This window comes from Dama dama, chromosome 6, assembly GCF_033118175.1.
Source record: "Dama dama isolate Ldn47 chromosome 6, ASM3311817v1, whole genome shotgun sequence".
Taxonomy (NCBI): domain Eukaryota; kingdom Metazoa; phylum Chordata; class Mammalia; order Artiodactyla; family Cervidae; genus Dama; species Dama dama.
In genome coordinates, this window is record NC_083686.1 from 273,418 (window position 1) to 286,015 (window position 12,598).

The following is a 12,598-nucleotide window of genomic DNA, read 5'->3' on the forward strand; positions in this document are numbered from 1 at the left end:
ACTCCTGTGCCCCGGGCACTGGGCCGAGGCTCCGGGGAGCAGAGACGGTCAGGGAGCCCAGAGGAGCCAAGCTCTGTCCTGGGAGCGGCACCTGCTCTTGCCCGGGGGGCTGCCTCAGCCTCCCTGTCTGTGTCTGACAGAGATGTCCGGGGCCGTTCTGTCATCCTCACAGGCGCACGATGGCGAGTCCCGCTCGGGTCAGCTGTGTTGCTCTTAGCAGACTTTATAAAAGGTTTAGTGGGTAGAAAGTTTTTGAAATTGGCAGGGGAAATATGAGTTCTGCTTTAGAGTAGCGTTTCCTCTGGGTGGAATAACTTCCTCCGTACCCTGGAGACGGGAACTGCGGGAGGCAGTCGTCTTCCCTGCTTCGCAGCAGCTGCCCCGAGGAGGAGCTGGGAGACGGGGTCTCCACACTGCTGCCGGGACGAGACCCCACAGACAGGGCGGTCCGGGGAGGCTGAGGTCCAAGCTCAGGGTGCCAGTGGGCTTGGTTCCTGGCCTGGACGGGCCTTCTCGCCCTCACAGGCAGGCTGGCAGCAGGCTGGCTCCTTCCTGGCAGGGTGCTCACCCGTCAGCCCCAACTCATGAGTCAGCCTCGCAGAGGCCCCGTATGTGGAAACGGGGTTGGGGCTTTAACACGTGAGCTTGAGGGGCCCAGTTCAGTCCATACCAAGGGGTTCTTGCCTCTTCCACTTGTTTATTAACCTGATTCTTGTCTCTGGAGCTGGGAGAATAGGTGCCGAATGAGAGTATTTCCAGAAGTGGTGGCTACTTTGTTTTTCACGTGTTTGGGAAACTCGCCCTTTCTTTTAGAAGCTAGCAACTTTCATTTTCCAAACCCTATTATCTCGTTTTCTATTGCTGGAAAATGAATTACCACAAACTTAGTGGCTTGAAAGGGCACCCACTTATGTGTCACGGCTCCATGGGTCAGAAGTCCGGCAGCACGTGGCTGACTCTGCTGCCCAGGGCCCCGGGCCGAGGTCGGTGTGTGGGCCGAGCGTGGCCCTTGTCAGCGACTCACCGGCGGGCCCACCCTGGCCCCGAGGCCCCGCAGTCCTTTGCCTGAGGGCCGAGGGCCCTCAGCATGTTGTGTTCTGCTGTGGCCTGCTCTTCTGCCACTAGCTGAGAAAACTCGGCTCTGAAAGACCGTGCAGTTTGCCCAGGCTGCTGGATACTTGCCCTGTTGTAAGGTCAGCTGATTTGAGACCTTAATTACATCTTCAAAAACCCCTTTACAGCAGTAGGTGGGATAATTAGAGCAGAGGTGTGTGTCCAGTAGGGCCCAGGATCTTGTGACCATCTCAAAATTCTGCCTTTCATAGTCTTCCCTCTGGCCCCCCAAAATTCATACTCCCCAGATGCAAACCCCCCTTCCCCTCCCTTCCAAGGCTCCCAGGGTCTCAGCCCCTGAGTCCCCTGTCTGGTGTGACCCACCAGGGGCACCTGCGAACCGAGTGAGGCGGTGTCCTCCCTGGGGCTTCCCAGCAACCATGGGCAGGCTGGCCGGCTGTTGTAACTCAGACGTGGGTGGGGGTGACAAGGAGTCGTGTTGAGGCACAGTTCTGAGACCCCGTGGGGAGCCCAGCCCGGCTCCCTGGTTCTGCCTGAGCTGGTGTTTTTGGTGGAGGGGTCACGTGTCTGCTCCTGAGCAGGGTTTGCAGCCAGCTGCCTGCCAGCGGAATCTTGGGGTCCCTCAGCCCTTTTGCTGTGTTTTCTGCGCTTCTCCGAAGCTTGGACCTGAGTGGGAAGTAGATGAGACTGTGAGTCAAGTCTGCTCTCTGGCTGGACTTCCCTCCTGCCTCACTTTGCCTGCTGTCCCTCACGTGGCCCACGTTCTCAAGGGTCCGGCCTGCGCCCTGTGCCCTCCTTGGTCCTCTTGTCCCCATGCCTGGTCCCGGCTGGAGGCCTCATGCTGGGCTTGTGGGGCCCCTGCCCCTGTCTGCCCGGCACCCCCCGCCCAGGTCAGAGTGGGGACGTCTCTCCGCACGTCCTTCCTCGGTCACAGCCAGAGCGGCCGGCCTGCCAGCGCCCCAGCGCTCCCTGCACCTGTGCTGACACGCAAGCGCCTGCTGGCTCATGACGTGCTTCAGGGCGTCCTGTGAATGGGTGTCTGAGCACGTTTCCTGAGGCCTCTGCCAGTCTGCTGGGTCAGTTGTCTGGCTGGATGTAGAATCCTATGTCCCAGGTGTCTTTCCTTGGACTCCTTGGAGTCAGGCGCTGCAGGTGAGGAGGCTGGTGCAGGCAATCCCTCCTCCAGGCTCCTCCTGCCCCAGAACCTTCAGGACTCTCCCTCGTGCCCTGATGTCTTCAGGTTCGGAGACCTGCATGGATGTGGGCGGCACCAGGGCCCTTGTCGTCTGAGGGGACAACATGCACATCTCCCAACTGGGGAGACATGCGAATCATTTTCTCCAGATTATAAAGTGTTGCCTATGAATGAGTGCGCGGATGACCCAGGAATGTGTGTGCTCCCAGCCCGGCTCCAGACTGTCAGAGCATCTTGTCTGTTTCCCTTTTCTGGAGCACCTGTTGGTTGGACGTGGCATTTCTTCTATTTCCCATCTTTTATACCCTTCGGACAGATTTTCTCAATTTTGTCATATAGCCGGTCTGTTGAATTTTCAGCGTTCCCAGTCACATGCCTGACAGTATAATCTAGGTGCGAGTAATAACAAAGTTGTCAGTTAAGGGTTGGAGGGGGAAAGCTCAGAGTCGTTCACATGGGTGTGGACCTTAGGATTGTCTCAAAGAGCTCACTGGGGAGGGGACGCTTGAGACAAGACTTGCTGGGAGTGAGCCAGCAAGTGGGACCCAGAGCGGGAATATTCCGGCTAAGAGTACAGTCCTGCAAGGACCCCAGGCGGGACTGCACGTGGAGTGTCCTAGAACAGCAGGGGCCCATGGGGACTGTGGAGCACCCTGAGCTTTGCAGGACTTCACCCTGGAGGTCCCCTGAGCCGCTCTGACGGGGGCGCAGCCGGCGTGGACGACCTGGGTGAGCAGGGTCACTGAGCGCACAGCCCCAGGCCGCCCGTCCTCCAGGGCTCCTGCAGACACCTTGCTGCCGCCAGACAGCGTTTGGGTCCCGTGACCCAACACGTGCTTGCCTGGTGAGCAGAACAGGGCAGACGCCCGGCAGGTGTGTGAACGAGGTCACCGGGGCCGGCGTGGACAGACCAGCCGCGCAGAGAAGGCCCTGGGGGGCCCAGCAGAGCGCAGAGCTCTTCCCAGGCACGGCCGGGGCCTCTGGCTGCGGGCAGCCTGGCCAGCTCCCCCAGGCGGAGGGGTGGGAGCTGGGCGGGAGCTGAGTGTGGGACTCCACTTGGCGTGGCTGGTCAGGAGAAGAGGGCGTGTGCAGAGAGCAGGGTCTGCACTTCATCAGCTCTGCATGAAAATAAACAGATAGGTTTCCTGGAGTTTTTCGAGGACGTCAGGAGTATCTCCGGCTGACTGGACACCGGCTCTGGGGTGGGCTCCCTGCTGGACGTGGTGCACGGTGGTGAGGGACTCACCCCTGTGGGGTCGCGGGGCACAGACCCTGAGAAGCTGGCAGCAGGGGACAAGACGGCGAATGGGTTCAGGCTCGAGCTTGGGTGGCCTGTCCCAGAGTCTTGCTGGTCTCTGATGGCCCCTTGAGGATGGATTGCCAGGCATGTACAGAGCCGAGAGGTGGGCGAGGCCATGGGGGACGGAGCTGAGGTGGGTTTGAGTGGACGCGGATGGAAGAGTTGATGTGGGCTGAGTGGACACGGATAGGCCCCAACATGGATGGAGGAGCTGACGTGGACGGGGAGCGTGGGGGAGGGCTCGGCTTGTCTGCAGTCGGGCTTCTGCGATTAGTGTTTCAGGGGTCTCGGGTTTGCTTTTCTGAAGTTGTCAGACGTGTCTGTGGAGAAAGAATTGGTGGTACAGATGGCTGGGGGCTGTCCTGGTGGCTCCGCTGTCCGTCCGGGAGCCACAGTGACGTCCAGGGCAGGCCCATGGACACAGAGACTGGTGGGGGCTCTGGTGTTGGGGTGAGGATGAACTGAAGGGGCAGAAGAATGGCCCCCAGGGCAACAGAGGCTCGGATGGGGCAGGCGGACACAAGTGACCTCCTCAGTGGGTGTTTCCCCAGCGGGCCATCCACACAGAGCCGTGGCCACCACTCTTCACGGCACCCTCGTTCCCGCAGCCTTGAGTCTACAGGCAAGGGGGCTGAGAGTCAGGGTGGGCACCACTCAGAACAGAAGGGGTGAGCTGCCCGTCCACGTGGCTGCTTGGCGAGTCTCAGGAGGCTGCCTGGCCCTGTCTACACAGCATCCAGAATCGGGGCCCTGGGAGCCCTTTAGAGCATGTGTCACTTGTCAGACTTCCCCCAGTGAAGCTGTTTAATACGTTTTCAGGCTACTCTGAGCAATTCTGTGACAATAAATTTGATGATCTGTTTCCTAGGAAAATATAGCTTAGTGGCACTAACCCCAAAATAAATCGAAAACAGAAAGGTTCTCATAAGATATGTTGATAGAAGGAAGCATGACCGGGGTGGGCTTGTACGTGGAGGTGGTTCTTTCTTGAGGGTCATGAGGGCAGGGAGCAGGGACTGGCTGTGGCCAGAGCCTCCAGGAGGAGCTGTGGGAACACCTGGTCACACCTAGCCACAGCCACAGTCAGACAGCCCAGACTGTGCCTGGTTCTTGGGAGGCTGTGGTTCTCTGTGACTGGTGTTGGAAGGCATCCTCACAGTTTGTAACTGAGGGTCTGAGGATGTGTGTAAGTGTGGATGAGGGTGTGTGTGTTTGCAGTGTCGGTGGAAGTGAGGATGAGGGTGTAGGTATTTGCAGTGTCAGGTGGAAGTGAGGATGAGGGTATGTGTTTGCAGTGTCAGGCAGAAGTGAGGATGAGGGTGTGTGTTTGCATTGTTGGTGGAAGTGAGGATGAGGGTGTGTCTCTGCAGTGTCAGGTGGAAGTGAGGGTGGGGTGTGTGTTTGCAGGGTTAGGCGGAAGTGAGGATGGGGGTGTGTGTCTGCACTGTCAGGAGGAAGTGAGGATGAAGGTGTGTGTTTGCAGTGTCAGGTGGAAGTGAGGGTGGGGTGTGTGTTTGTAGTGTTAGGCGGAAGTGAGGATGAGGCTGTATGTTTGCAGTGTCAGGCAGAAGTGAGGATGGGGGTGTGTGTCTGCAGTGTCAGGTGGAAGTGAGGGTGGGGTGTGTGTTTGCAGTGTCAGGCGGAAGTGAGGATGAGGGTGTGTGTCTGCAGTGTCAGGCGGAAGTGAGGATGAAGGTGTGTGTCTGCAGTGTCAGGCGGAAGTGAGGATGAGGGCCTGTGTCTGCAGTGTCAGGCGGAAGTGAGGATGAGGGTGTGTGTCTGCAGTGTCAGGTGGAAGTGAGGGTGGGGTTTGTGTCTGCAGTGTCAGGCGGAAGTGAGGATGAGGGTGTGTGTCTGCAGTGTCAGGTGGGAGTGAGGGTGGGGTGTGTGTTTGCAGTGTCAGGCGGAAGTGAGGATGAGGGTGTGTGTCTGCAGTGTCAGGCAGAAGTGAGGATGAGGGTGTGTGTCTGCAGTGTCGGGCGGAAGTGAAGATGAGGGTGTGTGTCTGCAGTGTCAGGTGGAAGTGAGGGTGGGGTGTGTGTTTGCAGTGTTAGGCGGAAGTGAGGATGGGGGTGTGTGTCTGCACTGTCAGGAGGAAGTGAGGATGAAGGTGTGTGTCTGCAGTGTCAGGCGGAAGTGAGGATGAGGGTGTGTGTCTGCAGTGTCAGGTGGAAGTGAGGGTGGGGTGTGTGTCTGCAGTGTCAGGCAGAAGTGAGGATGAGGGTGTGTGTCTGCAGTGTCAGGTGGGAGTGAGGGTGGGGTGTGTGTCTGCAGTGTCAGGCGGAAGTGAGGATGAGGGTGTGTGTCTGCAGTGTCAGGCGGAAGTGAGGATGAGGGTGTATGTCTGCAGTGTCAGGCAGAAGTGAGGATGAGGGTGTGTGTCTGCAGTGTCGGGCGGAAGTGAGGATGAGAGTGTGTGTCTGCAGTGTCAGGTGGAAGTGAGGGTGGGGTGTGTGTTTGCAGTGTTAGGCGGAAGTGAGGATGGGGGTGTGTGTCTGCACTGTCAGGAGGAAGTGAGGATGAAGGTGTGTGTCTGCAGTGTCAGGCGGAAGTGAGGATGAGGGTGTGTGTCTGCAGTGTCAGGTGGAAGTGAGGGTGGGGTTTGTGTCTGCAGTGTCAGGCGGAAGTGAGGATGAGGGTGTGTGTCTGCAGTGTCAGGTGGGAGTGAGGGTGGGGTGTGTGTTTGCAGTGTCAGGCGGAAGTGAGGATGAGGGTGTGTGTCTGCAGTGTCAGGCAGAAGTGAGGATGAGGGTGTGTGTCTGCAGTGTCGGGCGGAAGTGAAGATGAGGGTGTGTGTCTGCAGTGTCAGGTGGAAGTGAGGGTGGGGTGTGTGTTTGCAGTGTTAGGCGGAAGTGAGGATGGGGGTGTGTGTCTGCACTGTCAGGAGGAAGTGAGGATGAAGGTGTGTGTCTGCAGTGTCAGGCGGAAGTGAGGATGAGGGTGTGTGTCTGCAGTGTCAGGTGGAAGTGAGGGTGGGGTGTGTGTCTGCAGTGTCAGGCAGAAGTGAGGATGAGGGTGTGTGTCTGCAGTGTCAGGTGGGAGTGAGGGTGGGGTGTGTGTTTGCAGTGTCAGGCGGAAGTGAGGATGAGGGTGTGTGTCTGCAGTGTCAGGCGGAAGTGAGGATGAGGGTGTATGTCTGCAGTGTCAGGCAGAAGTGAGGATGAGGGTGTGTGTCTGCAGTGTCGGGCGGAAGTGAGGATGAGAGTGTGTGTCTGCAGTGTCAGGTGGAAGTGAGGGTGGGGTGTGTGTTTGCAGTGTTAGGCGGAAGTGAGGATGGGGGTGTGTGTCTGCACTGTCAGGAGGAAGTGAGGATGAAGGTGTGTGTCTGCAGTGTCAGGCGGAAGTGAGGATGAGGGTGTGTGTCTGCAGTGTCAGGTGGAAGTGAGGGTGGGGTGTGTGTCTGCAGTGTCAGGCGGAAGTGAGGATGAGGGTGTGTGTCTGCAGTGTCAGGTGTGAGTGAGGGTGGGGTGTGTGTTTGCAGTGTCAGGCGGAAGTGAGGATGAGGGTGTGTGTCTGCAGTGTCAGGTGGAAGTGAGGGTGGGGTGTGTGTCTGCAGTGTCAGGCGGAAGTGAGGAGGGTGTGTGTCTGCAGTGTCAGGCGGAAGTGAGGATGAGGGTGTGTGTCTGCAGTGTCAGGCGGAAGTGAGGATGAGGGTGTGTGCAGTGTCAGGTCGGAGTGAGGGTGGGGTGTGTGTTTGCAGTGTCAGGCGGAAGTGAGGATGAGGGTGTGTGTCTGTAGTGTCAGGCAGAAGTGAGGATGAGGGTGTGTGTCTGCAGTGTCAGGCGGAAGTGAGGATGAGGGTGTGTGTCTGCAGTGTCAGGTGGGAGTAAGGGTGGGGTGTGTGTTTGCAGTGTCAGGCGGAAGTGAGGATGAGGGTGTGTGTCTGCAGTGTCAGGTGGAAGTGAGGGTGGGGTGTGTGTTTGCAGTGTCAGGCGGAAGTGAGGATGAGGGTGTATGTCTGCAGTGTCAGTCAGAAGTGAGGATGAGGGTGTGTGTCTGCAGTGTCAGGCGGAAGTGAGGGTGGGGTGTGTGTCTGCAGTGTCAGGCGGAAGTGAGGATGAGGGTGTGTGTCTGCAGTGTCAGGTGGGAGTGAGGGTGGGGTGTGTGTTTGCAGTGTCAGGCGGAAGTGAGGATGAGGGTGTGTGTCTGCAGTGTCAGGTGGAAGTGAGGGTGGGGTGTGTGTCTGCAGTGTCAGGCGGAAGTGAGGAGGGTGTGTGTCTGCAGTGTCAGGCGGAAGTGAGGATGAGGGTGTGTGTCTGCAGTGTCAGGTGGAAGTGAGGATGAGGGTGTGTGTCTGCAGTGTCAGGTGGGAGTGAGGGTGGGGTGTGTGTTTGCAGTGTCAGGCGGAAGTGAGGATGAGGGTGTGTGTCTGCAGTGTCAGGCAGAAGTGAGGATGAGGGTGTGTGTCTGCAGTGTCAGGCGGAAGTGAGGATGAGGGTGTGTGTCTGCAGTGTCAGGTGGGAGTGAGGGTGGGTGTGTGTTTGCAGTGTCAGGCGGAAGTGAGGATGAGGGTGTGTGTCTGTAGTGTCAGGCAGAAGTGAGGATGAGGGTGTGTGTCTGCAGTGTCAGGCGGAAGTGAGGATGAGGGTGTGTGTCTGCAGTGTCAGGTGGGAGTAAGGGTGGGGTGTGTGTTTGCAGTGTTAGGCGGAAGTGAGGATGGGGGTGTGTGTCTGCACTGTCAGGAGGAAGTGAGGATGAAGGTGTGTGTCTGCAGTGTCAGGCGGAAGTGAGGATGAGGGTGTGTGTCTGCAGTGTCAGGTGGAAGTGAGGGTGGGGTGTGTGTTTGCAGTGTCAGGCGGAAGTGAGAATGAGGGTGTGTGTCTGCAGTGTCAGGTGGGAGTGAGGGTGGGGTGTGTGTTTGCAGTGTCAGGCGGAAGTGAGGATGGTGGAAGTGCCCAGCACATGGCGAGCAGCAGTGAGTGTTGGGGGTTGAGACTGAGGGCTTTTTCCTTAACTACATTCAGTGAAGGATTCCAGGTTGTGATTAGTGAGTGTGTTTACTACTTTTATCCAGCGCAACAAGCCTGGTGTATTTCCCTGGAGGAGGAAAGGGGATAAATGTGTGTGTCATGCAAGGGTATCGTGTGGGGAAGTACCCCTTAAGCGGGCTGTGGCATCGGGGGTGTTGCAGACGGGTGGACAGGAGTCTGGACAGGGCAGTGGTCCGAGATGCTGGGACAGAAGGGCCTTTTCATGCAGGAACGAGTGCCCCTGAGTTCTGGCGTGACCCTGAGAGGTAGGTGTGGGGCATGTGGCCTGTCCCTCCTGCAGCGTCCAGGGCTGAGGCCGGTGTGTGGCCCCTACTGCTTCCCCGGTGGCAGGGGCCGCATGGAGGGGTCGGCTGGGCTGCAGGTGGGCGGCAGCCTTATATCTTGGAGGGCTGGTGATGTCCTTGTCACCGGGACTTGGTGGAGTCGAGGACAGAAGCCTGGGTGGGGGGGTGACTGAGTCATGGGGTGGGGGGGGGTCCTGTGGAGGCAGGTTCTGTTAGGAGGGAGGTGTGGAAGGTTCCAGATGAGAAGGGCTTGCTGGGACCATCAGAGCCCTTGGGAAGCAGGAGGGTGGGGCCTGGATCAGCCTGGACCGGGGAAGAGGGTGGAGGTGCCACCGTGTCCCGGGGCCACAGCAGTGTCGGGCCCAGGGCGGCCAGGCCTCGCTCACTGTCTCCAGCCTAGACAGGCTTGTCTGGGCAGACACATGGAGGCCCGGCAGGCCCGGGGCGTTGAGAGGCTGAGGGGTGGCCCCAGGTGTACAGGCACAGGATGGACTCCTCACGCTCAGCGCTGTGGGTCATTTCAGCCGAAGGTCACAGCAGAATCCACGAAGGAAGCGGCAGACAGGACGAGCCTTGGGGGACTGGGCGCTACATCCAGAGTCCTCTCCCCGAGGAGTCAGGGTGAACGCGCTCAGCGACAGGAAAGGCTGTCGCCCAGGAGCCCAGGACCCACAGGGCTCTCAGGGAGGCTCCTGCTTGGCGGGCCCTCAGCTCCCAAGAACATGGGTCTTGGCGTGGACCCCGCTGAGCTTTCAGGGAAGCGTAAGTCACCAGTGGACACTGTCACCAGCCAGGCTCCCAGGCGCTGGCCATGGCCGTCCTCACTGGCCTCTCCCCGCCGAGTCTCAGCCATCGGCCTGAGTCAGTAGGAGTCATCGGTAGGAGTCAGTGCTCCGGCCGTGCTGCTCCGTGCGGGACAGCCCAGTGGCCGGCACTGGTGTCAGGGGGCGCGGGGCCAGAGGATGGCGCCGCTGGCCTCTGTCTCAAGGAGGGTCAACTGATTGTCTGAAGTGTTGCATTATCATTTGGTTTCATTTTTGAAAAGTAAAGATCTTGTGTACACATATATGGCATTGCATCTGCCACTCAGGACACCGTGACACATCAGACTCAGGAGGTGTCAGCAAGACGGGGTCAGGGCAGGGGCCCGTCCCCCACATCTGTGCCCGTGACCCCTTGGGCCAAGGCTTGGCCAAGGCCAAGGGGAGAGTGGGGGGTGCAGTGCCCAGCAGTGGAGCCACCCGGCAGGACGCAGGGCTGGTGACGGCCAGGCGGGGCGGGTGTGTCCTCTCAGCCTTGCGTTGTGCCTCACACATCTGGCCTCCGTCAGCCTGGAATCGGCTGTTTGGGGATACTTGCCCAGAGATGCCTGGCGAAAGGGAGAATTCTCACCACCAGGAGTGGTGCTTGTGTTGGGCGGGCTTTTGGCAAAGTGTGCTTTTCAGGGAGGTGTTTACATGCGCTGAAGTGCCCAGTTTCATGGTGCACTTGCTGTCTTGGAGCACCTGTCCCGTCATGCGTCCCCCAGGCGCTGACCTCTGGTTGCCAGCTGCGTCCAGGAGATACACGGCCACAGCTGCTCCCCACAGGCGCCTGCTGGGAAGAGAGCTCTGCAGTCAGGCATAAACCTTCCAGTGGATGGAAGTGTTAGTGTCTCTTAGATAGAGAGCTTTGTTCAGGTGGGGAAGCTCCTTCTGCTCTTAACTTGCAGAGAGTGTGTCTCTGGGGAGATCTTAGCATCTCTCTCCTTTTAGTTTTTGTCATAAACGACATTTGTTTCCTGCACAGAGCCCCTCCTGTGCGCTCCGCAGGAGGCGGTGCTGCAGCTGTCGGTGGTCCGTGTCCCCCGGGTCCCCCTGGCCTGAGCTGTGCAGCCTCAGCCCCAGTCGGGAACACCACTACCTGTGTGCTCGGGCGGGTCTGTCTGGGGAGGGCTGCAGCACGCAGGTTTGGTGGAACCCGCCTGGCTCAGTGTCCTTAGGGGTCCAGAACTCTCGATTCTGTTTCCATTCACCTCAGTTCTGGTGAGCTGTTTTCAAGCACTTTGTCAAATTCCTTAGGAGTTTTCAACTCTGTTGGCACAAAGTTATTCCTGACATTCTAATGTTGCTCAGCTGTGACTTCAGGGAGGTGTTCTGGACCCTCTGCTCTCCCTACCTCCTCCCTTGCTCTGGTTTGTCCTGTCTGTCACCTGCAGTGTCTGAACGGAGGGCGTGCCTGCTCATGGCGCTTATCACTTGTTGTCAGCCTTCTCCTCGAGAACATTGGCCCTGGGGATCTGTGTCCCTTGCTCACTGACGTCTGAGATCGCACGTGCAACATCTGTGCCTGTGTCACTGGCCGCGTCTAAGCAACGCTGAGTGCAGGCACCCCGCCCACCCCCCCCAGAGCTCCAGGAATGATTCCAGCTCCAGGCCCTTCAGCTCCATCTCCCTGACGGTGGCCAAGTCCTACAGGGGCCTGGTCACCACTTCTCTGCTGCCGCTCACCCCAGCCCCGCGCTGTGCTTGCTGGCCACGGCCCTGGCACCACCGTCCGCACACACACATGCCCACTGGCGTGTCTGTCCCCTGCAGTGGCCCAGAACCCGTGCGGAGCCTGCGGGTGTCCTCGTGTGGCTTCCCCGGGTGAGCCGCCCTGGGGACACCTTCCAGGGCGGGAACTGTGAAAGCAGCCCAGGAGTCACATGGCTGCTCTCCCAGCCTCCCGCCAGGTCACCCAAAGCCCACCGCCTTCCCGGGAGCTTCTCTGGGCCCCTGCGCATGGGGGGCAGCACCCAGCCTACCTCCCTACCATCCCCAGCCCCTGGGCCTCGAGCCACCAGGCTCCTGTGGGGGTCTGCCCGTGTCTCTGTGGTTGCTGTGGGTGCTTTACTGTCAACCAAGCTTGCTTTTCTTTTTGTCGTTCTGAGCAGGTAAAGGGAGAGACCTGTTGACCTGAGCAGCTGAAGCCGCCTGTCTGGGGGCCGGGCTCCGTGGAACGGCACGTGTGGGTGACGCCCCATCCCTGTGTCTCCACAGGCTTCAAAATGTAGCAGAGGACTTGGCTCTGTGCACAGGTAATGCAGTGTGAGCTTGAGCTGCTGCTTTCAGTGCGTGTGAGTTGATTAAGCTTACCTTAAATTACACTTTGTCTTATTTTGACTCTGTTGTAGCCATAGAAAAAGTCAGTGCTTTGTAGCTCCTTTAAAATTTCATCTCTGACGGCTCCAGAGCAGGTTCAAGCACAGTTACTGACACACATTCCAGTTTTTTCTGATATTTCTGATCGACTCCGTTCTGCTGTTTGCTACGTGGGGCTCTTCACAGCTTCTAGCAGAAACGTAACTGCGGTGCTGTGTATGTCACATAAGTGACGTGACCTTGAACAGCAGGTGCCATTTCTGTGCTAGAAAATGGAAACACCGCGAGAGACGCAAGGAAGGCGCAGACGTGAGGAGCCAGAGCACGGAGGGCACGGTGGACAAGGCGTGAGCGTGGTGAACCCATAGGCAGCGGCGTCCGATGCAGAGGCAGCAGGAGGGACGACGGCCTCAAGGAGGTGGGCACAGGCTTCCCGCACAGGCCGCCGTCCTGACCGTCAGTGGCGCCTCCGGGGCCGCCCCACGCACCACCCGCCTGTGGTCCAGGGGTGCCCGTCCAGTGCTGCAGGCCCCTGGGTCGCAGCCAAGCTGGGGCGACCGCGGGTGCCCAGGTCCTGGCCGAGGTGGGGCAACAGTGGGCGTTGGCCCCTTGTGAGAGTGGCTGGTCACGCG

The 12,598-nt window shown here is 59.0% G+C and overlaps 1 protein-coding gene across 4 annotated transcripts in view; it reads left to right on the forward strand.

The window, feature by feature from the left end:
* PCGF3 (polycomb group ring finger 3) overlaps positions 1–12,598 on the forward strand; it is a 52,751-nt gene that overhangs the window by 5,776 nt on the left and 34,377 nt on the right. The window contains exons 2-3 of one of the 4 annotated variants that reach the window (XM_061145311.1): positions 11,759–11,902; positions 12,236–12,384. The gene's annotated coding sequence lies outside the window, so the exon portion shown is untranslated. The remainder of the gene's footprint in view (positions 1–11,758; positions 11,903–12,235; positions 12,385–12,598) is intronic. The other 3 variants (XM_061145313.1, XM_061145312.1, XM_061145314.1) reach the window with 3 other exon arrangements.